At 40.2% G+C, this 28,000-nt stretch overlaps 1 long non-coding RNA gene across 1 annotated transcript; it reads right to left on the bottom strand.

The window, feature by feature from the left end:
* Positions 1-58: 58 nt before the first annotated feature.
* LOC125156084 (uncharacterized) lies at positions 59-28,000 on the bottom strand. The gene is made up of 4 exons (XR_007148466.1): positions 27,848-28,000; positions 3,810-3,936; positions 3,230-3,310; positions 59-281 (listed from the first exon to the last, which is right to left on the bottom strand). It is a non-coding gene; the product is annotated as an uncharacterized LOC125156084 (long non-coding RNA).

Raw genomic sequence — 28,000 nt, 5'->3', positions numbered from 1 at the left:
CTTAGTGAGTTACATTCCAATACTATTGGAGACAGAACAGGGGAGGACACATCAATGACCGTGCACCGGATTGTCCTTCATTGCAGCATTAGTCAATGCTATCCTAGTTTCCAAAGACTATCGTCCAACCAAGCTAGTTAGGCATCTTCCTGGAATTTTCAAAAACCCGAGGAAAGGTAGGTGCAGAGCAGGTTCAGGGCAACTGCAGTCAGGGATTGTGTTGTCACCAAGAATCGTTGTCCAGCTTCAGTTTGTTTTTCTGTACGTTGATTTCATTCTCTCTTCCACACGGCCAGTCACACACATAGAAAGGAGAGAGAACAGAATGAACTCTGGGGTATTAAATTAGAAGGAAATGGAAGTATCATATGAGTACGACTGGAATTTTAAATAAGTATTTAAATATACAAGTGTGCTTTGTGCCTGTGCGTATTATGTATGCGTGTGTACGTGTGAGTGTATGTATATGCGAGTGTGTGTGTCCATGTATGTATGAGTATATTTGTGTCTGTGTCTGTGGGCCTGTGTTTTCTTTATCCACCAAGAGGGCCTAGAAGCTGTGACATTCTCCTAGCAGCGAACACATTTAGTACCCAGATGGTGGTAGTAATGCCATTTTGCAATAAAAGAAGGCAATGCTTCTTGGAGAGATAGGACTGGGACAGGGAAAATACCAGAAAGGCTTAAAATATCTTATTGTACCAGAAAGTAAGGAAATGCTAAAAACAAAACAAAAACAAAAACAAACAAACGAAACCTGAGACTGCATCAAAAGGACCCGGGGACAGCTGAAGCGACTACCATTGACCAGACGTTGCATGATTCGAGCGTAAAACAAACAATAATTGCCAAAACTTGGAAGCAACCAAGATGTCCCTCAGTGGGTGGGTGGGTGGATAAACAAACAGTGATCCATCTAGACAGTGGAATATTACTCAGTGCTAGGAAGAAATGAGCTCTCTAGCCATGAAATGACATGAGGGAAACTTCAATGCATATTACTAAATGAAAGAAGTCAGTCTGAAAAGACTACATACTATACAATTCCAACCATACGACCATTCTGGAATGGTCTGGAAAAGACCATCAAGACGGTGAAAACATCAGTGTTGGCCGGGGATTACAGGGAGAGGAAGGGATGAACAGACAGAAGACAGAGGATTTTTTAGGCCAGCAACACCAGTCTGCATGATGCTATAATGGTGGATACATGGCATTAAATATTTGTCATTAAACCTATAGAATTTATACTACCAAGAGTGAACCCTAATGTAACCTATGGATTTGGGTGATAATGATGTGTCAGTATAGGTTCATCAACTACAATAAATGCATCACCCCGGTGGGGGTATTGATAATGGGGGAAGCTATGCTTGAATGGGGCGGGGGTATGTGGGCAATCTCTGTACCTCCCACTCAGTTTTGCTGCGAGCCTAAAACTGCTCTGAAAAATAAAGTCTTAAGAACGAAAGAACAATAATAGAACAGTTTATAGCTGGTTGAATTAAATCAAAACCCATATGCTTATACAGATATTAATAAATAAGTGAATAAATAAATACAGTGGAAAAAGAAATAGCTCTTCCTTACAGAAGAATGCCAACCAATAAACGTAGAAGGAATGAAATGGCATGCCACCGTTCGGCAACCACCAAAGTAATAATCGTGTCAGGCAACAATCTTCAATGGGCATTAAAATTAGGAGATCATCACAATGAGAAAAAAGATACGCACTTGGGCTTACAGTATCTCCTCACAAATGACATATTAATTACAAGGAGGAAAGTAGGAACTTCACAGTGAAGAAATCTACCGACACCATAGAAACCAAGTGATCACCCATTGATGCTTTAGAAAGTGATAGACCGAGAACACAACATCCCCTTTCCAGCATTTCTCGGGGAAAAACAAAAAATTTTTTTTTCCCTGAATCAAAGTGAGGAAACACCAGACAAAGCCAAGCTGAAAGAGATTCTCCAGAGTAAATGTCCTGTTCTCCTCAACAATGTCAAGATCATGACAGACAAAGACGGAGAAACTGTTCCAGATGAAGGAGAATAAAGAGGAATGACAACTTAATGCAATACGTACCTCTTGATTGGATCCTGGTCTTGGAGAAATAGTTATAAGTGATATTATGGAGACAATTCGCAAAATATGAATATGGAATATGGATTGGATACTAGGTTTGTATCAATGGCAACTTTCCCTATTTGGATAACTGTACTGTAGTTCTATGTAGGTAGGAAATATACACAAAAGCATTCAAAGGTCAAGAGGCACAGTTTCTGCACTTCAAATCTCCAGCATTCCAGAAACATATACGTATTAATATTATGTATACTTATGTAAATATATACATGTACATGTATGCATAAAGAGATAGGTACAAAGCAAATAAGGCCAACGTGAAAGATTAATAAATCTAAGTGAAAAGCACAGAGGAAATCTTCATATTATACTTGCATCTTTTCTGCAAGTTTAAAATGTCAAAATAAACAAGTTATACTATGAGTAATAATTTTAAAATATTTAGTTGATTATCCTCCGTAATCCACAGGCAAAGCTACAGGTAAATTGTATTATGGCTTGTCCAAAACAAATTTCTCAGGTTCTGTGAACACTGCCCTGTTTATATATGTGCTATTGACCTGTTTTCCCTGGGACAATATCAAGTTGGGAAAATACCAAGGCCTGAGACAGGCTATTGTTTATTTTTCAATCTTAGAATAATAATATCTATACTTAGTAAAAAATTACAACAGCAAAGAAAGGAATGAAAAGTAAAAATGTTCTTCCCTTAACCCATTCCACTACCTAGAGGAAATAGTATTAATAGTTTTGTACATATCTTGACTCCAGATTTCAAATGTTAGAGATATATACATATGTATATGTATATATGTATACATATGTATATATGTATATATGTATGTATACATATATACATATGTATACATATGTATGTATGTATATATGTATATGTATACATATGTATACATATACATATGTATATATGTATATGTGTATATATGTATGTGTATACATATGTATACATATGTATATATGTATGTGTATACATATGTATATGTATATATATAATTATTCTAATATATAATGAACAATTGTCTATATAAATTATCAATTATATATAATTATATATAATATACATACAATTCTTCTTACTCTTTGAATATTTACATATACATATTTTTAAGTTGATACTTACCATTCTGAAGATAAAGGAAATTTGCCATGGAGGAGGCTAAGAAGGTACAGGTTGTCCCTTGATGTTTATGAGAACCTCAGGCTAGGTGAAATAAGAAATTTTCAAAATATCACACAGCTAGTAAATGGTAGAGCAGAAACTCTTCACTCAAGTCATTTTGTCATGATTATCATTAATGGTTGAACATTAAACCATGTAAACCCCTCAAACTGGCAGAAAGTCAGTTGGTGCCATTAATGCTTTGAGCTGTTTTTTTCCTTAAAGATCTTTTGTGGTCCAAAGTATACATTTACAAAGGTGCTGCCCCATCAGTCTCTTTACTGTCGAACCTACACACATACGTACCCAGAGAAATGAATATGTAAATATAAATCCATAAAATATAAAAGATCCTAATATATGTGCATTTAAATGCATATTCCGTGTAGAAAATGTATTCATTTTTTTGACAATGTTAATATCATTTATTCTTCTCCCCATTTATGTAACAAACTCTGAATTCCCCAGAATGTCCCACGTTCACCTTCTGTCACCTTACCCACGACCCCGACCGCCAAGAGTGCCGTGAACAAAAACTGACCCGGTAGCTCCCGAGGACTAACTCTTCCCAGTTCTTTCCCTGCCACCTGGAGTCACGTGACGCTGCTCTGGAGCACAAATCTTCCAGAAGTGACGATCGCCTGTCCCCTTGAATCACCCCTTGGAGACTGTCAGGATTAAGGAGAGCATAATGACGGTACAACTAAATAAACAAAACATGCCTCAAGACTGCATAAAAATATTAATTAGCAGCAAATAGGAATCATCCCAGGCTTGATATAATATCTTAATCACACTCCACTGTAAATTGCAAGTCTTTTGATGAAATAAGTAAATGCTTGCTCTTAAAATAGCTCTATCCTTATCAGATAGCACCGCTTAAAATAAGCTTACTTATGAAATTAGCAGAGAAAGACAGATATCATATGACTTCACTCATCTGAGGACTTTAAGAGACAAAACAGATGACCATAAGGGAAGGGAAGCAAAAAGAATAGAAAAACAAGGAGGGAGACAAAAACATAGGAGACTCTTAAATATGGAGAACAGACAGAGGGTTGCTGGAGAGGGGAGGGGAGGTTGTGGGAGGGGAGATGGGCTAAATGGAGAAGGGGCATTAAGGAATCTACTCCTGAAATCACTGTGGCACTATATGCTAATTAACTTGGATGTAAATCAGAAAATAAATAAATTATTAAAAAGAGAAAAATAAAATAAGATAAGCTTACTTGATATACCCTTATATCAATATATAATATATATCCTTATATCAAAATACTCGAGAAAAATTTCTTGTAATAATGTCCCTTCCTACCACCCCCTGCTTCAAACAACAAACAGATATTAAATATTTCAATTATGAATATACTTTGTTGTTTCCTTCCGTATCTCTCTTTTTTTTCCCCTAATGGTTCATCCTAGTTTATACTCTAGATAATCTAGCTTTCTTTCCTAGTTTCTTTTTTACTTTTTCTCCTTTTTTTTTTTTTTAACTGTTTTTGCATTCAACAACCTCTGGCCCAACTATTTCCGTTAGCCACAAGCAGCTCCCCATATCCCTGAGCTCCATATAACTGGAATTGAGAGTCCTTACGTTCGGGACCAAGAAGCTGCTAGGAAGTTTGCACACAAAAATGAGTTAGCAAAAGGCTCTTCTCCACCTGCCTGGGGAGCCTTCACAATGGCAGAGAGTCTAGCTGTCTGCATATCTACTCACAATTGGAGGCTGGGCTGCCTGACCCCATGTGCTCCTCTTCCCTCTGTCAAGATAAAATTTTGCCCCCAGGGTTAAGGGAATGCCCTTCAAAAGCTTATTCGCTTAAGGGTCCAATTTCATCTCGTTTCTTCAATTGTAAATACTAGGGGAAATTCTTGAGGTTAACATTGGCCTAGAATTCTAGCTTGACTACCCATTCTACAGGGGCTGATCAAATCTGTCAGAAAGATCTAGAGAAATCCAAACCATGCCTTCACATTCAAGCCTGTTTTGTTTACTTACCTAGAGGTAAATGGCCCCAAAGAAATTATCCAGTGCTATATACATATACATGTATATATATAGACACATACATATACATATATACATATATGTGTGTGTGTGTGTGTGTGTGTGTGTGTTTATTACAGTTTAAATGGAGGCATGCTAACCCTTACAATGCTAAACTTTTCAGAGAGTTACTTTGATAAGAACACATGCTAAGTCTTCTTCAGCCATTTTGGTTCATTCCCTGTGGTGCTATCATGCTAAGGCCATTGTCCCAGGCTCTGTTGTCTAGAAGTTGGTTTGCAACGTATTAACGTATTAGATATCAAGCCTTTTCGGGGGTGGCATTTTGAGGAGGATACGGGATTGGGCATAGGGAGAAATCCTGTTCTGTAGCCCAGCAAACCCTCCGCCTACCCCACAGAGACCCTGAAGCACACGTGCCCCTAAGAGCTGTCCTGAGGGAGGCCAAAACAGCCAATCTCTTTCCTCCCGCGCCGTCATCGGAAACAAGTGCCCCAGAAGGGTGTGTGCGTGGGTTAGCGGCTCTCTTCGGCTGAGACAGACCCCTAAGAAACTGATATCTGGAAGCTCCTGTTGACAGCTGGACAAACAAGTGCTTCCTCACGGAAGGGTCAGGGTAGAACATCTCTGTGCCACCACAGTCCCCCTTTGTGTCACTTGGATTTCCGTCATATCCACGTGGGACTGTCTTCCCCAGGATTCCAGAGGGCATCGCTTCTTTAGAAGGCAAAGAGAGCTTAGTAGGGTAAACCACAGCTCTACTGACGCAACTGGTCTTCTGTCGGGACTAATGCCCATTGCCCTTCATTCTGGATTCTTCTTGCCCTCACCTATTACCTCCTCTGGTCTCTGTAGATGACATGATGGTGTGACTCAAACCCTCATCCCTGAGTGGTCTGAGCCCATAGTCGCTGCGCTCTGCTTAAGCTGAGATCACTATACTTGTCCAATTACAGTCACAATTGATCAAGAAGCATCAAGAGGCGTCCGAGTGGGTCGCCCGAGTGCAACAGATATTCTTCCCTGTCCCATTCTATAATTGCATCCCACCTCTGCTCGATGACTGGGGTCAATAATCCTGCCAAGATGGAGGCTTTTTCTCCTGTCTGCTAGCCCCGCGACCCATGATCTCAAGTGTCACGCAGCAGTTGTAGCTTGTGGTTCAATAGCACTCTTGCTGTCCTATGGTGAAGTACAGTCCCTTTAGGGGCCAGGACCTTTAACTGTCCAGAGCCCAGAGTTAAAGGGAAGGAAAGCATAAACTTTGAATGATGGCAAGTGGGGCTGTTCCTGCTTTCACCCCTTGGTTCCTGTACCCCAACATTATTTTCAGTGGGAATACCATGCCGATAAAAGTCTTGGATTCAGGGTGCACATGTAGAACTGGCAAATGTCACCCTATCTTCACAGAGTGTCTCCCTCAAGTTGTCCCTTTAACTCTACCATCAGGATGCTGCTATGGTGTTTTATAAGGACAGCAGCTTCTGGGCAATAAACCAGTGGGTCTAATTTTCATGATCCCATTCGTATATACCCTTTGCTCCAAAGCAGATCCTCTGGTCTAATGTGACATTATGTGGGACGCAGTGGATCAAACCCTTCAGATAGTCATCTTAGCTGAGACCTTGAAGGCAAGAAAGGCAAATCTCTCCCTGGAGCTTGTGTTTTTTCCTGTTAGAACAGCTCTCTGGTTCTTCGAGGGTAGAAGGGATTTGATACAGTCAACTTGCCACTGAGCAGTGGTTGGTCTCTCTGTGGGATGAGACTGTACCAGTTCAGTGTTGGTCTCTGTTACAGGCAAATTCAACCTTCCGTGACTGCAGAACCTAAATAAGCCTTTTTAAGTGCAAACCCATACTGGTGGGCCAATGCATAACCTCTCTCTCCCACTCTCCCCCTTTCATGTATGTACCTACCACACCCGTACCGGAGTGGCCGATGACAAAGGTTGATGATCATGTGGCCAAATCATCCTGTCAACCCAGTTGTTGATGCTTTTTATTGAACATACTTTGTTCCATTCCCACATGTATTTCCTACTTCCCCCACCCCAGACCTCCTTCTCCTAATTTTCCAATTTTTTTTCTTCCAGGCCCCTGACCAGTCACCACCAATGAATCTAACTTGTACACCTATTCCATCTTGGAAGACGATATTATTTTTGATTGATTACATCGGCTGTAGGCAGGGGTAATCAGAGATTATCTCTTGGCCTTCCGTACTAAAGTAGCACCAAATTCACAGGTCAAGAACCCAAGGTGGGGATGCACCAACTACTAAGTATGTGAATCACAGATACACATTCGAGAACAGAGAAATTATCATCAGGTGGGACTGCAAACCCAGTGGATCCATTTAAGCAGGAATTTAGCCAAGACTGCAATTTGTGTCTAGCTTCTGTATACCCCTACTCTAGCAGAGGGGCTATGATGACTTTTCGGGTCTTTGGATTTCACTGGTAAACCAGATCCTACGTTCGAATCGTTCAGATACTCCCTTTTCACCAGCTAACAGTTACCTGTGTAAATAGCCTTAGGTCTCCTAGGGGAAGGATTAGGGCAGTCATAACCATCGATGCTTCTCACGGTGTCGCAAATTCCTTCCTCCTAAGGACCCAGCTTCCTCTTCAGTTAATAGATTCTAAGTCTAAAAACTGACTCAAGTACAGGAACTGGGAAAGTGAATGTGACTTCATGGAGTGACTGCCCTCAGACTCCTGGCCATCCATGCCTGATTTCTTCTGAGATGCAAAATGAGTAGTACCCATCTGTCTTATCCGGGTTTATCAATCATCTCTTTGCAGGTCCATCATCCTTGGCAACCACTCTGACCCTACACCTCATTATAATGGTGGGTTTCAGGAAATTCGGCAAATTAAGTGTCACCACTTGGCCTCCATTATTACAGGATTCTATTATCCCCTTTGCTATTGATGAGTCTAGTTCCGTAATGGCCTCTTCCCAATCAGCCTTGGCTTATAGAGAGCCATCACGGAATATTTTAATGATGCTCCTTGCCAACACTTTGCATAAGACATAAGACTTTAGTAAATGGTTATCGTCTGGGCCAGCCCATAAAACCTGATCAGCTACGAACCTTCCAGTCTTACACGGCTTACCCTTTCTAACACACCAACTACTCAGAGACTGCTTGGTGTCTTGACAAGCCTGGGTCCTTGCGTTTTTTCATGTTTCTAGCAGCCATCCTACCACTGAGCCTGTACCATCTCTGGAACTTGTGATAGGATGATAAATCCATTATCTGGGGAGAGTCCTCCCAGAACAATGAACTCCCTCCTTCTCTCTTATGTTTTGTGTTCTGACCACTTTGACCAAGCACCATCAGAATTTCTAGCGGTCCCCCAGTACATGCTATCTAGGTCCTTGTACCTGCTGTGAAGTATGACCTGTTCCTCCCCTATCAGACCCAGTATGCCCCTAGATGAGTTATACTATAACTTAACCCTCTTTATAGATCTACTGGCCAGAAGGGAGGGTGGGGATAGGTCCTGAAGCGCATATATATTGTCTCCCTAGACCTCTGATGTAATTGTTTGGTAGCCAACCCAAAAATGGCCTGAATCTTTGATTCTCATGTGAAATTGAATGGTAAAACTTATTGTTTAGCCGATATAGTCGGACAGTATGTTACTTGCTACCAAAAACAATTTTACCTATTTGGCAGAACAAACTGGGAGGTGAGGAAGAAACGGCCTCTTGGTCATTCAGAAAATAGTGGTTAAATTAATAAGTGTCAATTTCTAAGAATATTACATTTTTTCTCATTTGTGGACATCAAAATCAAATTTAATGATGCTTTTAGTTCAATTCCAGTATAGTTAACCTACAGTCTTATATTAGTTTCAGATGTACAATATAGTGATTCAGTAATTCCCTACGTCATTCTATGCTCATGACAAGTACATACCTTAGGGCTGCCTGGGTGGCTCAGCCTGGTTAAGCAAGCGACTTCAGCTCAGGTCACGATCTCACAGTTTGTGAGTTCAAGCCCCCGCGTTGGGCTCTGTGCTGATGGCTCAGAGCCTGGAGCCTGCTTCGGATTCTGTGTCTCTGCCCCTCCCCCACTTGCACTCTGTCTCTCTCAAAAATAAACATTAAAAAAAACCTTTTTTTTAAAGTACATACCTTAATCCCCATCATATATTTTACCCATCTCCCCACCCACCTCCTCTCTGGTAACCATCAGTTTGTTCTCTATCGCTAAGAGTAAACTTAATGATGCTTTTGACTAATTTGATGGGATTTTAGGTAATTTTTATAGCTATTTAGCTATTTGTTTATTGTTTAGGATATTTAAACAATATAGAGAAATATGTTACAGATGTTAAAAATGGCAAAAATTTTGGCATTAAACTCCTCATCAATATTGTTTTGAAACCTCACATTATAGGACATAATCTTACTATTTACCTTACTTCAAAATTTACGTATCAAATTGATGTCCCCTCTTTTTTGTATATTTTTTATTTTTATTTTTTAATTTACATCCAAGTTAGTTAGCATCTAGTGCAATAATGATTTCAGGAGTAGAATCCAGCGATTCGTCATCTACGTATAACACCCAGTGCTCGTCCCAACAAGTGTCTTCCGCAATGCCCCTTGCCCGTTTAGCCCATGCCCCACCCACAACCCCTCCGACAACCCTCAGTTTGTTCTCTGCATTTAAGAGTCTCTTCTGTTTTGTCCCCCTCCTTGTTTTTATATTATTTTTCCTTCCCTTTCCTTATGTTCATCTGTTTTGTGTCTTAAATTCCTCGTATGAGTGAAGTCATATGATATTTGTCTGGGTATTTATCCAGAAGTTTCTCCATTGTGTTTATCCAAATACATTACATTTATAGGGATGGAAAAGTCATCTAAGTTTTGACTCACTGACGTGGCACTCCAGGCAGGGGCAGGTCCATCTTGGGCCTAGAAATTATTTCAATACACATTTTTCAACATACAATTCCATATTCTTTACTATAGGTACTGCGTTACACAGGAGATGTCTAGAATCTATTCCTCTTTCATAATAGAAACTTTATTCTCAATGAAAACAATTACCCACTGTGCCCTCACCCAACCCTTGGCAACCACCATTCTGTGTTCTTGCTCTATGAGTCTGACTATTCCAGATAACTCATATAAGTAAAACAATGCAGTATAGTATTTGTCCTTCTAAGACTAGCTTATTTCACTTAGCATAATGAACTTAACCAAAAAGATAAAAGGCTTGTACATTGAAACTAGAAAACACTGGGGCGCCTGGGTGGCGCAGTCGGTTAAGCGTCCGGCTTCAGCCAGGTCACGATCTTGCGGTCCGTGGGTTTGAGCCCCGCGTCGGGCTCTGGGCTGATGGCTCAGAGCCTGGAGCCTGTTTCCGATTCTGTGTCTCCCTCTCTCTCTGCCCCTCCCCCGTTCGTGCTCTCTCTCTGTCCCAAAAATAAATAAACGTTATAAAAAAAAAAAATTAAAAAAAAAAAAAAAAAAGAAACTAGAAAACACTGATGAAGAAAATGAAAGCAGACACAAATAAATGGAAAGACATCCTCATGTACCTGGACTGAAAGAATTAATATTGTTGAAATGTCCGTACTACCAAAAGCACCCTACAGATTCAGTGCAATACTTATCAAAATGCAAATGGCATTTTTTTAATAGAAATAGAAGAACAATCTTACAATTCATTTGGAACTACAGAAGATGCTGAATAGCCAAAATGACCTCAAACAAGAACAAAGCCGGAGGCATCACACTTCCTAATTTCAGAATATATTACAAAGCTACAGTAATTAAAAGTGTGGTGCTTGCATAAAGACAGACATATAGACCAATGAAACAGAATAGAGAGACAAAGCAATGGATAAAGGATAGTCTCTTTAACAAATGCTGTTGGGAAAACTGGACATCTGCCTGCAAAAAAAAAAAGTGAAATTGGACTTTTATATTATACACAAAAATTAACACAAATTGAGCTCAAACCTTAAACGTAAAACTCCTTGAAGAAAATATACAGTGAAAAACTTGACAATGGTCTTGGCAGTGATTTCTTGCATTGGACACCAGACACACAGACAACAAAACTAAAAATAAATAAGTGGGACTACATCAAACCAAAAAGCTTCTATACAACAGAAGAAATCATCAGTAAAGTGAAAAAATGGAGTAGCAGAAAATATGCAAACTAATATGGAGTCAATATCCAAAATACATAAAGAACTCATATAACTGAATAACATTAAAAACAATCATAGCCTGATTAAAAAATGAGAAAAGGACTTGAATATTTCTCCAAAGAAAACATACACATGGCGAAGAGGTATATGAAAAGGTACACAATGTCGCCAAGCATAGGGAAATGCAGATCAAAACCACAATGAAATATCATTCCATCACTTGTTAGGATGGCTATTACCAAAAAGACAAGAAAAATAAGTTTTGGCGAGGATGTAGCGAAAAGGGAGCTCTTATGCAACGCTTGGATGGGGTTAGAATAGCCACTATGGCAAACGGTGCGGAAGTTCCTCCAAAAAGTAAAAACAGAACTACCATATGATCCAGCAAAGCCACTACTGGGTATTTATCCAGAAATGAAATCAGGAATTCAAAGAGATATACGTCCCTTGTGTTCATTTCAGCGTTTTTCACAGTAGTCAAGGTATGGAAACCATCCAGATAAATATCAACAGATGACTGGACCCACGATATGTGGCACATACACACAATGGGATATTCTCCATTCTTAAAAAAAGAAGGAATCCTGCCATGTAAGACAACATGGGTGGCCACATGGTACGGATACAGACATGGTGAAAGAAATTACCACTGTGGGTGAGTGATTGGATGAGATGCCCTTAATGTTCCTTCTCACTCTAAAATTCTATGCTGAGTTCTCTTCCTGTCATTAAAAAAAAAACAAAAAAACAAAACAGAGCAGTGTCACCAAGGCAAAACGTAGTATGAAGGTAGACAATAGGAACATCTCAATGTCTCTATGGAAGCAGTACCATCCTGAGGAATTATTTATTCACAAAGAGAAAATGAGGCATGAATACCTCATTGTGATGCCTTGCTACGGTTCTGCCGAATTTCCCGTGTCAATAGTCTTCCTATGTTCCTTGTAAAGTTTACATAATACTTTTTCGCGTCTACTTATTTTAGAATAAATCCAAGTGAGAATGCTTGAAATAAATAACAATTTAACAGATCTCCTTAGTGGGCAGAGATCTCAGGTAGTTTATATAGATCGATAGCTAATCTTTCAACCTGAAACAATACATAATTATGATTCGGTATGATTGAGGAGGCACTTTCCAACAACAAAGAAAAAATATCTTTGGATTCCAAGCAACACATCTAAACTGGCATTTGGGAATACAGTCTTAGCAACTAATCATCTTGATTGTTTGCTTACTGTTTTTTTATATAAGTACAATCAAAATAAGTCAAATTCTTGGTTTTGGGGCCATACCATGAGGATACTGTCACTATGTTTCTTCTGTTTTAGAGAGGTCTTCAGAATTTAATGTTCCGCTTAGCGTTCAGAAAAATAGCTAATTAGTGTACAATGGAAAGAGATAAAAACAGGTGTGCTAATATGTTTGTTATTCAGAAATTACTAGGAAGACAATTACATTTCTGGCACACACAAAAAAAAAGGGGACAGAAAAGAGCTAAAATAATTAGACTAGAAAATGAGTCAAAAGCTCACTTCCAACGTTTATTTTTGGGACAGAAGGAGACAGAGCATGAATGGGGGAGGGGCAGAGAGAGAGGGAGACACAGAATCAGAAACAGGCTCCAAGCTCTGAGCCATCAGCCCAGAGCCCAACGCGGGGCTCGAACTCACGGACCGTGAGATCGTGACCTGGCTGAAGTCGGACGCTTAACCGACTGCGCCACCCAGGCGCCCCTCAAAAGCTCACTTCCAGCACTGAACCCGTGATTTTGGATTTCCAGCTTTGAAGCAGTGATGTCAGATTAAGAAAACTCTATTATGATGTGCTCTCTACCAACTCAAGAACAATGAAATTATAATAAAAATTCTTTATACCTTCCCTTTGCCTCCTCTTAACTGTCCCACGACAGTGGGTTGGAAACAAAACTCTGAGCTAAGGAAGGGAGCGAGCTCTTGGCCACTGCCCATGGCATATTTGTTAGGTAGAACAAAGTTGCTTTCTCTGGATGAAGACCATGTGGGACGTCTAAAAAGATCTCCTTCTACAGCGCCAGAAGACATTTGTGACTTAAAAGATAGCTTTGAGGGGCAGTGGCAACCCCACAGGCTCTGGCAGGAGGCAAAGCCTGAACTACACTTCCCAACACTCAGAAATCACAGTACTGCCTTCTCACGTCTAGCGCTAACCACATCTTAAAATGAGGAAATCTCTGAACCAAAATGTATGGTTTCCAGTCAATACCATTTCCCGAGCTTATCCAAACCTGCCGTGCATTCTATTACACAGCCTGATAAGGAAGTGGATGGGGGTCATATTTGGACAGGAAAACAAATGTTTTGCCTCTGTAAGTTGAAACTTCAAAGACAGCCAGGCGGCCTTGAAACTCGGCCTCTTTCGTGAAAACGATTAGAAAACCTTTACCAAATAATTAATATACTTCTCAAATCTTCTGCGAGTCAATGAGAACATGGTAATGATTTTGATTACTCCCAACAGATTATGTTAATAATATAATATTGATATAATATTGAATGATAGCTTCCATTTGGTTATAAAGAGAACAAATAACAAAGCTCGCAATTCCAAATTTCCCTTAAATAGAGCCAGCGAGAATACTGATGCCTGCACTGTGCACTCACTGTGCTAGGCTTATGCCCTTCACCAATGTGGCTACACTCTCCTTGGATGGATATGGTGGGAACTAACCCATTTCCTCTTCACAAAAGACAGGATTACATGCTGCACCTTTTCCCAGAAAAGTTGCACCAGCCGACCCCTAGAAATTAGTAATTTCATAGCCACGAAGTCATAAAATCCGAAGCACCAATGGAAAATACATACATTTTAGGTCATTATGGGATTCATAAAATATTTGCCAATGACTTAAGAACAATCTTGAATATGGCTCTAATTTCTGAACCTTCCGTTTACAGGAGACCTGGCTTTTATTTTTTTTTTTTAATTTTTTTTTTTCAACGTTTATTTATTTTTGGGACAGAGACAGAGCATGAACGGGGGAGGGGCAGAGAGAGAGGGAGACACAGAATCGGAAACAGGCTCCAGGCTCTGAGCCATCAGCCCAGAGCCTGACGCGGGGCTCGAACTCACGGACCGCGAGATCGTGACCTGGCTGAAGTCGGACGCTTAACCGACTGCGCCACCCAGGCGCCCCAGAGACCTGGCTTTTAAAGCACGAACTCTGCTACATCAATTTAAGAGTCCTAAAAAAACAGTAATCAGTACAAGAATCAACAAATCAGTGGGGAAGATGAGGTAAATAAAAACAAACTTTAACATATAACAAATATTAGTAAAAATAGTTGGCTATTTGTTCTGGAAGGAGATAACTATTTCTTTAGCATAAAATGAATTGCAGAAATTAAAAATAATTGTCATTATTCACAGGTGACATGATTGCTTAACTAAGGAATCCAAAAGAATTTACAAATAAACCCTTAGTATTAATAAGAGAATTTAACAAAACATACAACCCACAAAAATAATATACGATATATAATTACTGTATGCCAGCAAAAAATAAACGAATAAACAAACCAAGAAACTATATTTTTTAAAATACCACTAATAGCTTCAAAATTATCACGTAACTAAGGATCAAATGAAATCAAAATCTGTTCAAAACCTCTATAGATAACCGTAAGTTAGTATATGAGACATATTTGTTATAATATGGTCACGGACTGGAAGACTTATAGGGAGGGGGAGCTAAGACGGTAACATAGTAGGAGGACATTAGGCTTGCCTCATCCCTTGAACACAAATAGGTAACTATCAAATCATTCTGAATACCCAAGAAATCAACCTGAGGACCGACAGAACAAACTGAACAACCAGAGGGACAGAAGAGGCCACACTGAGGAAGGTACAAAGTGCAGAGATGTGGTTTGGGGGGAGAAACAGATCACGGATGATGTGGAGGAGAGGGAGCCCTGATTGCAGAGAGAGTCCAGTAGGTGGTAGTGGGGGAACGCGGGGATACACACAAAGAGAACACTTCCCCCAAGCCATTGGCTGGAAAGATGAGAGGGGCCGATTTTTGCAAGTTTTTGCCACCAGAGGGCATAAAGACTAGACTTTTGGTGGTTGGCAGACTTGGCTGGGTTAGAACCCTGAGGGCACTTCCCTACTCCTTGAAAGAAACAGGCAAACAACCCTGAGGATCCCCTAAAGCACACAGGAAGAGACCTCTCCTTGGAGTACATCTGTGAGAGGTAGCAATCTCAGAGTCACCTCTCCAGGGACAAGAGAACCAGTGGGCACCATTTCCTTCCACTACCCCTTAGCATCTGCGCAAGGACACCTACTGGGAGCAGCTAACCTGAACACCGGCTCTCTAGCCTGCTTTGCTCTCCGGCACAGCAAGACCCTCCCAGAAGACCAGCGACAGTCCCTGCCACAGCATGTCCCTGACGTTTGGAGTTTTAAAAATCAGCAGACTTTGCTGGGATACAGTCCAAGGTTCACTGCACTGCTCCAGGTAGGCAAACACTCTAGGGACAGACTGTGAAAACAGCGATCTGAGAAATGCCTGTGACACACGAGGGGAAATTATTCAGTCTTCAGGGGGTGCTTCCCTGAGAGCAGCAAGCATGGAACGCCCCCCCCCACCTCCAGGGACAAAGAAATTGGCTGGTGCCATCCTCCCCGCCCCCCCCCCCCCCCCCCCCCCCGCCCAGCATACACCAACTTCAGTAAACAGCACGATGCCAACACTGGTTGTCTACCCTGTCTACACCAAGTACCACCCCGTGCACTCTGCTGGGACTCCTTTTCTTGAGCAAGTGTTCCCGAGGCCCAGTGCAGCGGGCCCTTTCCCCTGAAGACTGGCGGAAACCCCCTTACGCACCATGTCTACTGACCGTAGAGTCTCCAGGACTTCAGTTCTAGTGGAAATAACAGCAGGTCTCATTTAGTAGGCAGAACAGAGTACATCCCATTCAAAGTTGCCACATGCTGGCCAAGGACAAAGCACTGCCCACTGCAGGCAAGAAGAACCTCTGCGGATGACTGACCTGAAGGACAGAGCAGTCAAGACACAGCAGCAGAGCTCACGCAGCACATACCAGAGACACTCCCTAAGTGTCAGGCCCCGAAGACCATATGACCTCTTCTTCATAGAGCCATTACCCTCAGGAGCAGGAAATTAACAGGCTTTTCCAACATAGAAAAGAAGACAGAGACCTAGACAAAATGTCAAGATGGAGGAATTCATTCCAAAAGAAAGGGCAAGAAAAGGTCACAGTCAGAGATCTAATCGAACAGATATAAGTAATATGCCTGGTGGCGAATTTAAAGTAACAATGGTAAGGATACTTTCTGGGCTTGAGAAAAGCATGGAGGTCATTAGGGAGAGACCCTTACCACAGAGATAAAAGAGTTAAAAAACAATCAAGCAGAAATGAAAAATGTGTTAACTTAGAGTTGAAACTGAGTGGACGCAATAATCATAAGGAGAGAAGAAGCAGAAGAATGCATAGGAGATACAGAAGATAGAATTATGGAAAATAAGCAAGCTGAGCAAAAAAGAGAAAGAAGAATTACGGATCATGAGAGCACACTTAGGGAACTCAGTGACTACATCAAACATAATAACAGGGGCGCCTGGGTGGCTCTGTCGGTTAAGCGTCCGACTTCGGCTCAGGTCACGATCTCACAGTCCATGAGTTCGAGCCCCGCGTTGGGCTCTGGGCTGATGGCTCAGAGCCTGAAGCCTGCTTCCGAATCTGTGTCTCCCTCTCTCTCTGCCCCTCCCCCGTTCATGCTCTGTCTCTCTCTGTCTCAAAAATAAATAAACGTTAAAAAAAAAATAAAAAAAAAAACATAATAATATTGATACCATAGAAGTACCAAAAGAAGAGACAGAAAAAGAGGCAGAAGGTTTATTTGAGGAAATAACAGCTAAAAACTTCCCTAATCTGGGGAGGGAAACAGATATCCAAATCCAAGAGATACAGAGAACTTCTATCAAAATCAACAAAAACAGGCCAATGTCGAGACATACTATAATTAAATTTGCAAAATATAGTGATAAAGAAAAAAATCCTAAAAGCTGCAAGACAAAAGAAGACCCTAATTTACAAGGTAAGACCCATAAGCCTAATTGCAGATCTCGCAACAGAAACTTGGCAAGCCAAAGGCAGTGGCATGATATAGTCAACATGCTGAATGGGACAAATGTGCAGCCAAGAATGCTCTATCCAGAAAGGCTATCATTCAGAATAGAAGGAGAGATAAAGAGTTTCCCAGCAAACAAAAACTAAAGGAGTTCATGACCATTAAACCAGGCCTTGCGAGACATATTAAGGACTCTACGAGTGCCTGGGTGGCTCAGTTGGTTAAGTGCCCGACTTCAGCCCAGGTCATGATCCTGCACTTCGTGGGTTCAAGCCCTGCATAGGGCTCTGTGGTGACAGCTCAGAGTCTGGAGCCTGCTTCAGATTCTGTGTCTCCCTCTCTCTCTGCCCCTCCCCTGCTTGCGCTCTGTCTCTCTGTCTCCCCAAAATATATAAACATTTAAAAATATTAAAAAAAAGAAATATTAAAGATTCTCTGAATGGTAACAGAAGGCCAAAAGTGACAAAGACTACAAAGGAAGATAAAAAAAACCTCCAGAAACAATGACAAAACAAGTAATAAAGTGGAACTAAATACATATCTATCAATGATTATTCTGGATGTAAATGGACTAAATGAAAGATACAAGGTGTCAGAACGGATTAAAAAACAAGATCCATCTATATGCTGCCTACAAGAGATTCATTTTAGACCCAACAACAACAGCAAATGGAAAATGAGGGGATGGAGAAGCATCTATTATGCTACAGGACAACAGAAGAAAGCTGGAGTAGCCATACTGGTATCTGACAATCTGGATTTTAAACCAAAGACTGTAATAAGAGAAGAAGGGTATTATATAATAATAAAGGGAATTATCAAACAAGAAGATCTGACAGTTGCAAATATTTATGCCCCCAACTTTCCCAAGTTTATAAAACCTTCCCAAGTTATAAAACAACTTACAACAAACATAAAGGAGCTAATGGATAATAATACAATAATAGTAAGGGACTTTAATTTAAATCAATGGACAGACCGTCCAAGCACAAAATCAGGAAGAAAGCAAGGGCTTTGAATGACACACTGGACCAGATGAACTTAACAGATACATTCAGAACATTTCAGCCTAAAACAGTATAATGCACATTTTTTCGAGTGCACATGGGACATTCTCCAGAATAGATCACCTACTGGGTCACAAGTGAGGCCTCAACAAGTACACAAAGACTGATATCATGCCATGCATCTTTTCTGACCACAGCACCAACCACAAGAAGCCAACCACAAGAAGAAATTTGGAAAGCCCTCAAATACATGGAGGTTAAACAACATGCTACTAAATGATGAATAGATCAACAGGAAATTAAAGAAAAAAAATTTTAAGACATCAAAACAAATGAAAATGAAAACATGATGGTCCAGAGCCTTTGGAATGCAGCAAAACCAGTCCTAAGAGGGAAGTGTATAGCCGTACAGATCTACCTCAAGAAGCAAGAAAAATCTCAGATAACCTGAGCTTACACCTAAAGGAGGTAGGAAAAAAACAACCAAGTCTAAAGCCGACAGAATAAGGGACATAATAAAGATTAGAGCAGAAGTAAATGATATAGAAACTAAAACAAAGGAAGAACAGATCAATGAAACCAGGGGCTGGTTAATTTGAAAAAAATAATAAAATTGATAAGCCTCTAGCCAGACTTGTCAGAGAGAAAAGAGAAAATACCCAAATAAGTAAAATCCCAAATCAGGGAAGATAAAAAACAATCAAAACTGTTCCACAAAATTAAAATGGAAGGAAAACTTCCAAACTCAATGAGGGCAGCCTTCATTACCCTGATTCCAAAACCAGACAAACACTCCACTAAAGAAGAGAACTATAGGCCAGTATCCCTGATGAACATGAATGCAAAAATTCTCAAAAAATACTAACAAATTGAATCCAACAATACATTAACAAAAATTATTCACCATGATCAAGTGGGATTTATTCCGGGGCTGCAAGGGTGGTTCAATATTTACAAATACATCGATGTGATATACCACATTAGTAGAAGAAAGAATAAGAACGATATAAATTTCTCAACAGATGCATAAAAAGCATTTGACAAAGTACCACACAGTGAGTAAAGTACTCAAAGTAAACACAGTGAGTTTAGAGGAAATATACCTCAATGTATTAAAGCCCCTGTATGAAAAACCCAATGGGGCACAATTGAAAACTTTTCCTTTACAGTCAGGAACATGACAGAGATGTCCACTCTCACCACTGTTATTTAACATAGAACTGAAGTCCTGGCCACTGCAATCAGACCAAAAAAAGAAATAAAAGGCATCCAATAAACAAGGAAGAGGTCAAACATTCACTATTTACAGATGACATGATATTCTATGTAGAAAACCCAAAAGACTCCACCAAAAAAAAAAAAAAAGAAGAAGAAGAAAAAGAAAAGAAAGAAAAGAGAAAAAATGCTATAAATGATAAATGAATTCAGCCAAGTCTCAAGATACAAAATCAATGTACAGAAATGTGTTGCATTTCTGTACACCAATAATGAGGCAATAGAAAGAGAAATCAAGGAATCAATCCCATTTACCATTGTACCAAAACCCTAGGAATAAACCTAACCAAAGGGGTAAAAGATCTGTATTCTGAGAACTATAAAACACCTAAGAAAGAAACTGAAATGACACAAAGAAATGGAAAAACATTCCACGGTCATGGATTGGAAGAAGACATATTGTTAAAATGTCAATACTACCCAAAGCAATCTACATAGCCAATGCGATCCCTGTCAAAATAACAATAGCATTCTTCACAGAGCTAAAACAAACAATCCTAAAATTTATATGGAACCACAAAAGACCCCAAATAGCCAAAGTGATGTTGAAAAAAAAAGCCAAAGCTAGAGGTATCACAATCTCATACAAAGCTGTATTACAAAGCTGTCATCAAGAACATACGGTATTGGCACAAAAACAGACACGTAGAGCAATGGAATCGAATAGGAAACCCAGAAATGGACCCACAAGTATGTGGCCAATTAATTTTCAACAAAGCAGGAAAGAATACCCAATGGGAAAAAGACAGTCTCTTCAACAAATGGTGCTGGGAGAACTGGACAGCTACATGCAAAAGAATGAAACTGGACCTCTTTCTTACACCAGACACAAAAATACATTCAAAATGGATGAAAGACCAAAATGTGAGGCAAGAAACAATCGAGATCTTAGAGCGGAACACAGCAACCTCTCTGACATCAGCCAGAGCAGCTTCTGACTAGCTACGTCTCCTTGAGGCAAAAGAAATAAAAGCAAAAATAAACTATTGGGACTTCATCCAGATAAAAACTTCTGTGCAGCAAAGGCAACAATCAAGAAAACTAAAAGGCAACCGGCAGAATGGAAGAAGATATTTGCAAACGGCATATCAGATAAAGGGCTAGTAGCCAAAATCTGTAAAGAACTTACCAAACTCAACACCCCCAAAACATACCCAGTTAAAAAGAAATGGGCAGAAGAAGGCATCTAGATGGCTAACAGATACATCAAAAGATGCCCAACATCACTCATCATCAGGGAAATAAAAATCAAAACGATGATGAGATATCTCCTCACACCTGTCAGATTGGCTAAAATCAACAACACAGGAAATTAGTAGGTGTTGGCGAGGATGCGGAGAAAGGGGAACACTCTTACACTGTTGGTGGAAAACGGTATGGAGATCCCTCCAGAAGTTAAAAATAGAACTACCCTAAGATCTAGCAATTGAACTACTAGGTGCTTATCCAAAGGATACAAAAATACTGATTCAAAGAGATACATGCACCTGAACGTTTATAGCACCATTATCAACAACGTTCAAATTACAGAAACAGCCCAAAATGTCCATCGACTGAATAAGGGATACGAGAGATGTATATATATATATATACAATGGAATATTACGTAAGCCGTAAAAAGAGCAGAATCTCGCTATTTGCAACGACACAGTTGAAGCTAGAGAGTATTATGCTAAGTGAAATAAGTCAATCAGAGAAAGACAAATACCATAGATTTCACTCATATGCGTAACTTAAGAAACAGAGATGAACATGGGGTGGGGGGGGAAGAGAGCAAATCAGGAACAGACTCTTAACTATAGAGAACAAACTGAGAATTACTGGAGGGGAGGTGGGTGGGGTGATGGGTTAAACAGGTGAGGGTATTAAGGAGGTCACTTGTGATGAGCACTGGGTGTTGCATACACGTATGAATCACTAAAATCTATACTTGAAACTCATATTACACTGTATGTGAACTACTGGAATTTAAATAAAAATTGGGGGGGGGGGAAGGAATAGGCAGAAATGTAAAGGTGTGAATTCTGAGTTAATTTATACAATCTCAAAGAAAACCCCGAGTCTTGGGGTGTAAGTGTGTGTGTGTGTGTGTGTGTGTGTGCACAACTAAAAATGTATGTAGAGGGGCACCTGGGTGGCTCAGTTGGTTAAGGCTCAGAGTCTTGATTTTGGAAAAACATACCAATGGAGCAGAATTAGTACCTAGAGACAGGTCCAGCAGCAAAGGGGGAAAAAAAGGTGGGCTTTTAAAATTTTTTTTTAACGTTTTATTTATTTTTGAGACAGGAGAGACAGAGCATGAACAGGGGAGGGGCAGAGAGAGGGAGACACAGAACCTGAAACGGGCTCCAGGCTCTGAGCGGTCAGCACAGAGCCCGACTCGGGGCTTGAACTCACGGACCGCGAGATCATGACCTGAGCCGAAGTCGGCCGCTTAACCGGCTGAGTCACCCAGGCGCCCAGTGGTGGGCTTTTTAATAAATGGTGCTGAAACAGTTAAGTATCCGTGTAGGAAAAAATAGATTTGACTCCCACCTTACACCTACAGCAAAAAGTCCACTTAAAAAGGACTTAAGGATTTAAGTCCACTTAAATACCTAAAGTGAAAAGCAAACTAGAAAAAAAATACGAGGAGAATATTTTCATGATCTCCTGGCGGGGAAGGATTTCTTAAACAAGACAAAATTTTGTTCAAATAAATATGCTGTAAGAGTAAGAAAGAACACCCACAAAATGAGAGAAGATATCTGTAACACATAACCACAAAAAACTACCTCTTATACAGAATGTATTTTTAAATTGCATTAATCAGAAAGAAAAAGACAACTGACACCATTTAAAAATAAACTCAGATACTTGACAAATTGAACATCCTAATGGCGAATAAATACACAAAAACTTCCTCATTGCATTATAAAAAATAAATGAAAACTGAAACCACAATGAGATAGTGCCATACGCCCACCAGATTGAAGGAATATTTCAAGTCTTATGAGACTTGACAAGAAAGTGGAATGAAAGAACTCTAATAACCTGCTTGTGGGAGAATAAATTAGTACAATACTTCAGAAAATAGTTTGAACATCTGAAGACATCGATATTTTATCACACAGCGAATTCCACTGCTGGGTAATAAATGGGTATTGCACCACTGTGCATGTAGAACCATAGCTCGTAATAGCCAAAAATACAAATCGAATGTCCATGGACAGTTAGTGAATAAATTGATATATATTTTAAAATTGAATACCACACAGCCATAAAGATAAACAAACGACAGCTACATGCCACAAAACTGATGAATCCTACAATCGTTATGTGGCAGAAGCTAGGTATAAATAATGGTAGGATATACCTATACATCAATTTGCAATTTTAGGGAAGCCAAATTTACACGGTCCATTTACCATGTAAATTATTACCATAAAAATGAATAGTGTATTGGTTAACTATTGCTGCATAACAAATTATCTCCAAATGTAGTGGCTTAAAACAGTAAACATTTATTTATTTATTTATTTATTTATTTATTTATTTTAATCTTTATTTATTTTTGAGAGAGAGAGAGAAAGCAGGGGAAGGGCAGAGAGAAAGGGAGACAGAGAATCTGATGCAGATTCTGCACTGAGAGCAGAGAGTCCAATGCAGGGCTCAAGTAACAAACAGTGAGATCATGACCTGGGCTGAAGTCAGACACTTAACCAACTGAACCACCCAGGTGCCCCCAGGAAACATTTATTTTCCCGTAGTTGCTACAGGTCAGGAATCCCCATGGGTCTTAGCTGTGTGCCTGTCACAGGCTCAATCAAGATGTTACAGGGGCTGCTGTCCTGACCGGGTCAGGATCTTCTTCCAAGTTCACTCATGTGGCCGTTGGCAGCCTCAGATGCTCAATGGCTGTTCACAGGAGATGCCAGTTCCTGGTCCCGTGGACCTCTCCACAGGGCTTACGACAAGGCAGCTGATTTTCCCCAGAGCAAGGGCTAAGAGAGGGACAGGGAGGAGCAGAGGAGGAGAAAGAAGAAACAGAAACCACAATGGAACTTAATCTCGAAATTGCCACCTCATTGTCTCTCCTGGATTCTACTGGTTTGTGGCAATTCAACAAGTCCAGCCCACGCGGAAGGGAAGAACACGGACGGAGGCTGCCTCCCACGGGCAGTTGCCGCTGGAGGGAAGAGGGGTCTTTTGACCACGAAGTGAAAAAGAGACAGAGGAGGCTTCTGGGATGTTGGCAACGTTGCATTTCTTCATATATGTGAAATTGTATGTGTGTGTAGAAAACACTCTTAAGTGGTATCAGTGCCCCAAAATGAAAAAAGTAGGAAATAGTTATGTACAGAAAATAGAATCCACATTATTGATTTAAATAACAAAAAATATTTTAAACATCTTTGTACCTAAAACCATTATTCAATAAATTAAAAGGGGAAAATTGGCAATAAGAAATAACACAATGGGGGCGCCCAGGGGTTCAGTTGGTTGAGCCAACCTTTGGGTCAGGTCATGATCTCAGGGCTCATGAGTTCGAGCCCTGCGTTGGGCTTTCTGCTGACAGCTCAGAGCCTGGAGCCTGCTCTGGATTCTGTATCTCCCTCTCTCTCTGACCCACCCCACTCCTGCTCTGAGTCTCTCTCTCTCAAAAATAAATAAACAAAATAAGAAGAAGAACACAACGATTCCACAATCATTCCAAAATTCCTTAATCTACATGGGTCTTCTATAAATCAATCACCAAAAAATACTAAAATGGAAAAATAGGCAAAGAGGAGAGCTTGAGCGGCTCAGTTAAGCATCTGACTCTTGATTGCGGCTCAGGTCATGATCTCACGATTTGTGGGATCGAGCCCCGCGTTGGGCTCTGTGCTGGCAGTGCAGAGCCTGCTTGGGATTCGCTCTCTCCAATTCTCTCTGCCCCTCTCCTGCTTGTGCCTTCTCTCTCTCTCTCTCTCTCTCTCTCTCTCTCTCAAAATAAATAAACTTTTTTTAAAAATTTTTTTCACATTTATTTTTGAGAAACAGAGAGAGAAAGAGATAGCATGAGCAGGGGAGGGGCACAGAGAGAGGGAGACACAGAATCCGAAACAGGCTCCAGGCTCTGAGCTGATATAACACAGAGCCTGAGGCGGGACCCGAACCCACGAACTGTGAGATCATGACCTGAGCCGAAGTCGGACGCCCAACCCACTGAGCCACCCAGGCACTCCATAAATAAGGTTTTTTTTAAAGGATAAAAGTTACAATAGAAACAAACCACGTTTGCTTCTTACATTAACAAATGGTGATGTTTTGAAAGACAGTTCGCACGGGTGCAGAGCATGTGATGAATCAAAGTTCTCACACCCTCTATTAGGGCCATGTCGGTCAGTTGGATGATATGTCAGGATTTTTCAAATTCAAATTGCATGGCTGTATTCTTGAACATTACTTATTTTAAGATTTAAGTAAGTATAATTGTATTATATAGAAATTTGAAAATTACAGAATGAAAATTGATATCCTGTGATCCCGTCATCATTACCTAACTCACCCAATACCATTCTTGTTCATTTCCTTGCAAGATTTTTTGAAATGAGTGTTTGCGCATAGCTGTAATGACGGTGTATTTAGTTGTGAGTTTCAATTAGTAGTATGTGAAGTAAATTTTTTCATGTTGCCAGATATTTCCTTGTCACAAAATGCTCCTTAGAACAAAAATAATATCGTTAATTTAATTATTGTTCCGTTTTGAACATTTGTTTCCATCCATTTCACTCTTTCCCCTGTTGCATAAACATCCTGATATCATTTTCCCCTGTATTAGATGATTTCTGCAGTAGAATTCCTGAAACGATGTAAGTGAATAGTGCCTTCTCCGTGCTTAATATCGCCAAATTCATTTCCAAAGGCTTATGTGATTTTATAAAGTCACCAAGGAAGCACAAGAGTAGATTCAAGTCCATTTTGACAACCACGGGTATTATTATTTAATATGGTCTTTTCCTAATTTAGTGACGCAAAAGACCTAGGCTTCTGACAAAGAGACTTTAAAAGAGGCAAACCTGAGTAAGCCATGCTGCCCACAGTTAACATTCCGGAACCAGCTTCAAATCGTCTGGCACAAGAACAACCAGAAAGAGAATGTGCCGAAGTAGGTAAGAAGCGTCGTCTGATGACATCATACAGTTAAAAAGATTTGCTGTGGTTTATTAAATGAGATAGAGTACGGGCTTTCAAACAAAGGAGAAACCCACCTCAGAATGAGAGAAACTAATGGGACCTGGCAACAGGAAAGCAATTAAAAATCACTTGGTGACGGAAGAAGCAAATCAACCAGAAACTACAGTGCAGAAATACGTGAGTGTAGGACCGAAGTTGACTGGGACTAACGAAGGCACTCAAACCTGCACTGAGATCAATAATCCCTAATTAGATTAAAGACAACTATGTGTTAATGTCTTTTACACAATTAAAGGGAAGGAAAAGCACACTGGCAATTACCATGTGTTGCTCAAAATGAACCATTAATATCAATGAATCGAAGACAGAACCGGAGACCTTTAGTAACATTTTAATATCACTGTTGTATATTTCAGTCAGCCCTGGTGTCCCACTGAGAAGTCACACCGCAATTCTCAAATTTCTGAGTAACACTGGCCTCTGACACTACTGGGGCACCTCAGTGACGATCACAGCCCCTTCGTCTTGACACCCACTGAGATTCAGACCTCTCCCTGAGCGAGGCTGAGGCTCTGTGCTCGCTCGACGTAGATATATCTATATCTCTATCTATCTATATATCTATCTATATATATATAATGGAATGTTATTCAGCCTTTAAAAAGATCTTGCCATTTGTGGCAACAAAGAGGGACCTACCAGATATCACACAAAGTGAAATAAGTCAAACAGAGAAATACAAATATCATATGATTTCACTTACGTGTGGAATCCAAAAAAAACAAAACAAAACAAATGGACAAAGACAAACCCATAAATACAGAGAGCAAACTGATAGTTGCCAGAGGGGAGGGAAGGAGGGGGCTGGGCCAAATGGGTGAAGGGAATGGTGGATACAGGCTTCCAGTTATGGAATGAGTAAGTCATGAGAATGAAAGGTACAGCAGAGGGAACACAGTCAAGGGTATGGTAATAGGGTTGTATGGTGACAGATGGTGGCCACACTTGTGGTGAGCGGAGCATAACATGTTGAGCTGTTGAATCACTGTGTTCTACACCTGAAACTAATGTAATACTGTGTGTCAACTATATATGTATAGTTATATATCATATACATCATATATATCATATCAATACATATACATCATATACAATGATCAATACATATACAATCAATATACATAATCAATACATATACATCATATACAATGATATGAGATAATGATAGGAAAAAAATAAAACTTTCTAATAAAATCTGTTCTAGTTCTTAATTCAATATTTGAACTTGATTTTACCAACAGATTTTAACTTGAAATAACCACATGCATAAGAGCTCTCATAAGAGCTTTGAACAATACTGTCTTCACCTGGTAGTCATCATCAAGGGGAAACTTTCACAAGTTGGTGACAAAAAAACATAAAATTATTTGTACAACCTTTCAGTGGCTTACAACCGTTGAAATGACCTTTAAAGGACCTAATATCATTTTCTTTTATCAAGAAACGTGATGTAGACTTTCTTCTGATAATAATGCTGATGGATTAGCTTTTGAAGGTGATAAAATAATTTACACCAGGTATTCCAAAAGCATAATAAAGACTAATCTGCATGAATCACCCCATTGCTGGAGACAGCACATCCTATAAATAGTTTGGATGTCACTAAGGGGGGCTGTGGCTATAAATGAACAGGAATACTTCTGTGCATTCACGGCCAAATCTCTGTGGACGTACCCACCAGGAGTCTCGGCCAAGTTTCCTTCCTCCCACCCTGACTCATCACACCTTGTACCACACACCCCCCTCTGAGGTACCTGGAAGAAGTCTTTCCCAATAGCGGCCTCCTCGTCCATGTTCGCATAGGTGTCCTGGGCAGCTGTCTGCTGAGGTCCCTATCCAGGTGACAGAGCTTCTCACTGGCCACCCTCAGCATGTGATTGTAGACAATGAACATCAGATGTCATTCA

This window comes from Prionailurus viverrinus, chromosome F2, assembly GCF_022837055.1.
Source record: "Prionailurus viverrinus isolate Anna chromosome F2, UM_Priviv_1.0, whole genome shotgun sequence".
Taxonomy (NCBI): domain Eukaryota; kingdom Metazoa; phylum Chordata; class Mammalia; order Carnivora; family Felidae; genus Prionailurus; species Prionailurus viverrinus.
This window is presented reverse-complemented; position numbering and strand designations above follow the sequence as displayed.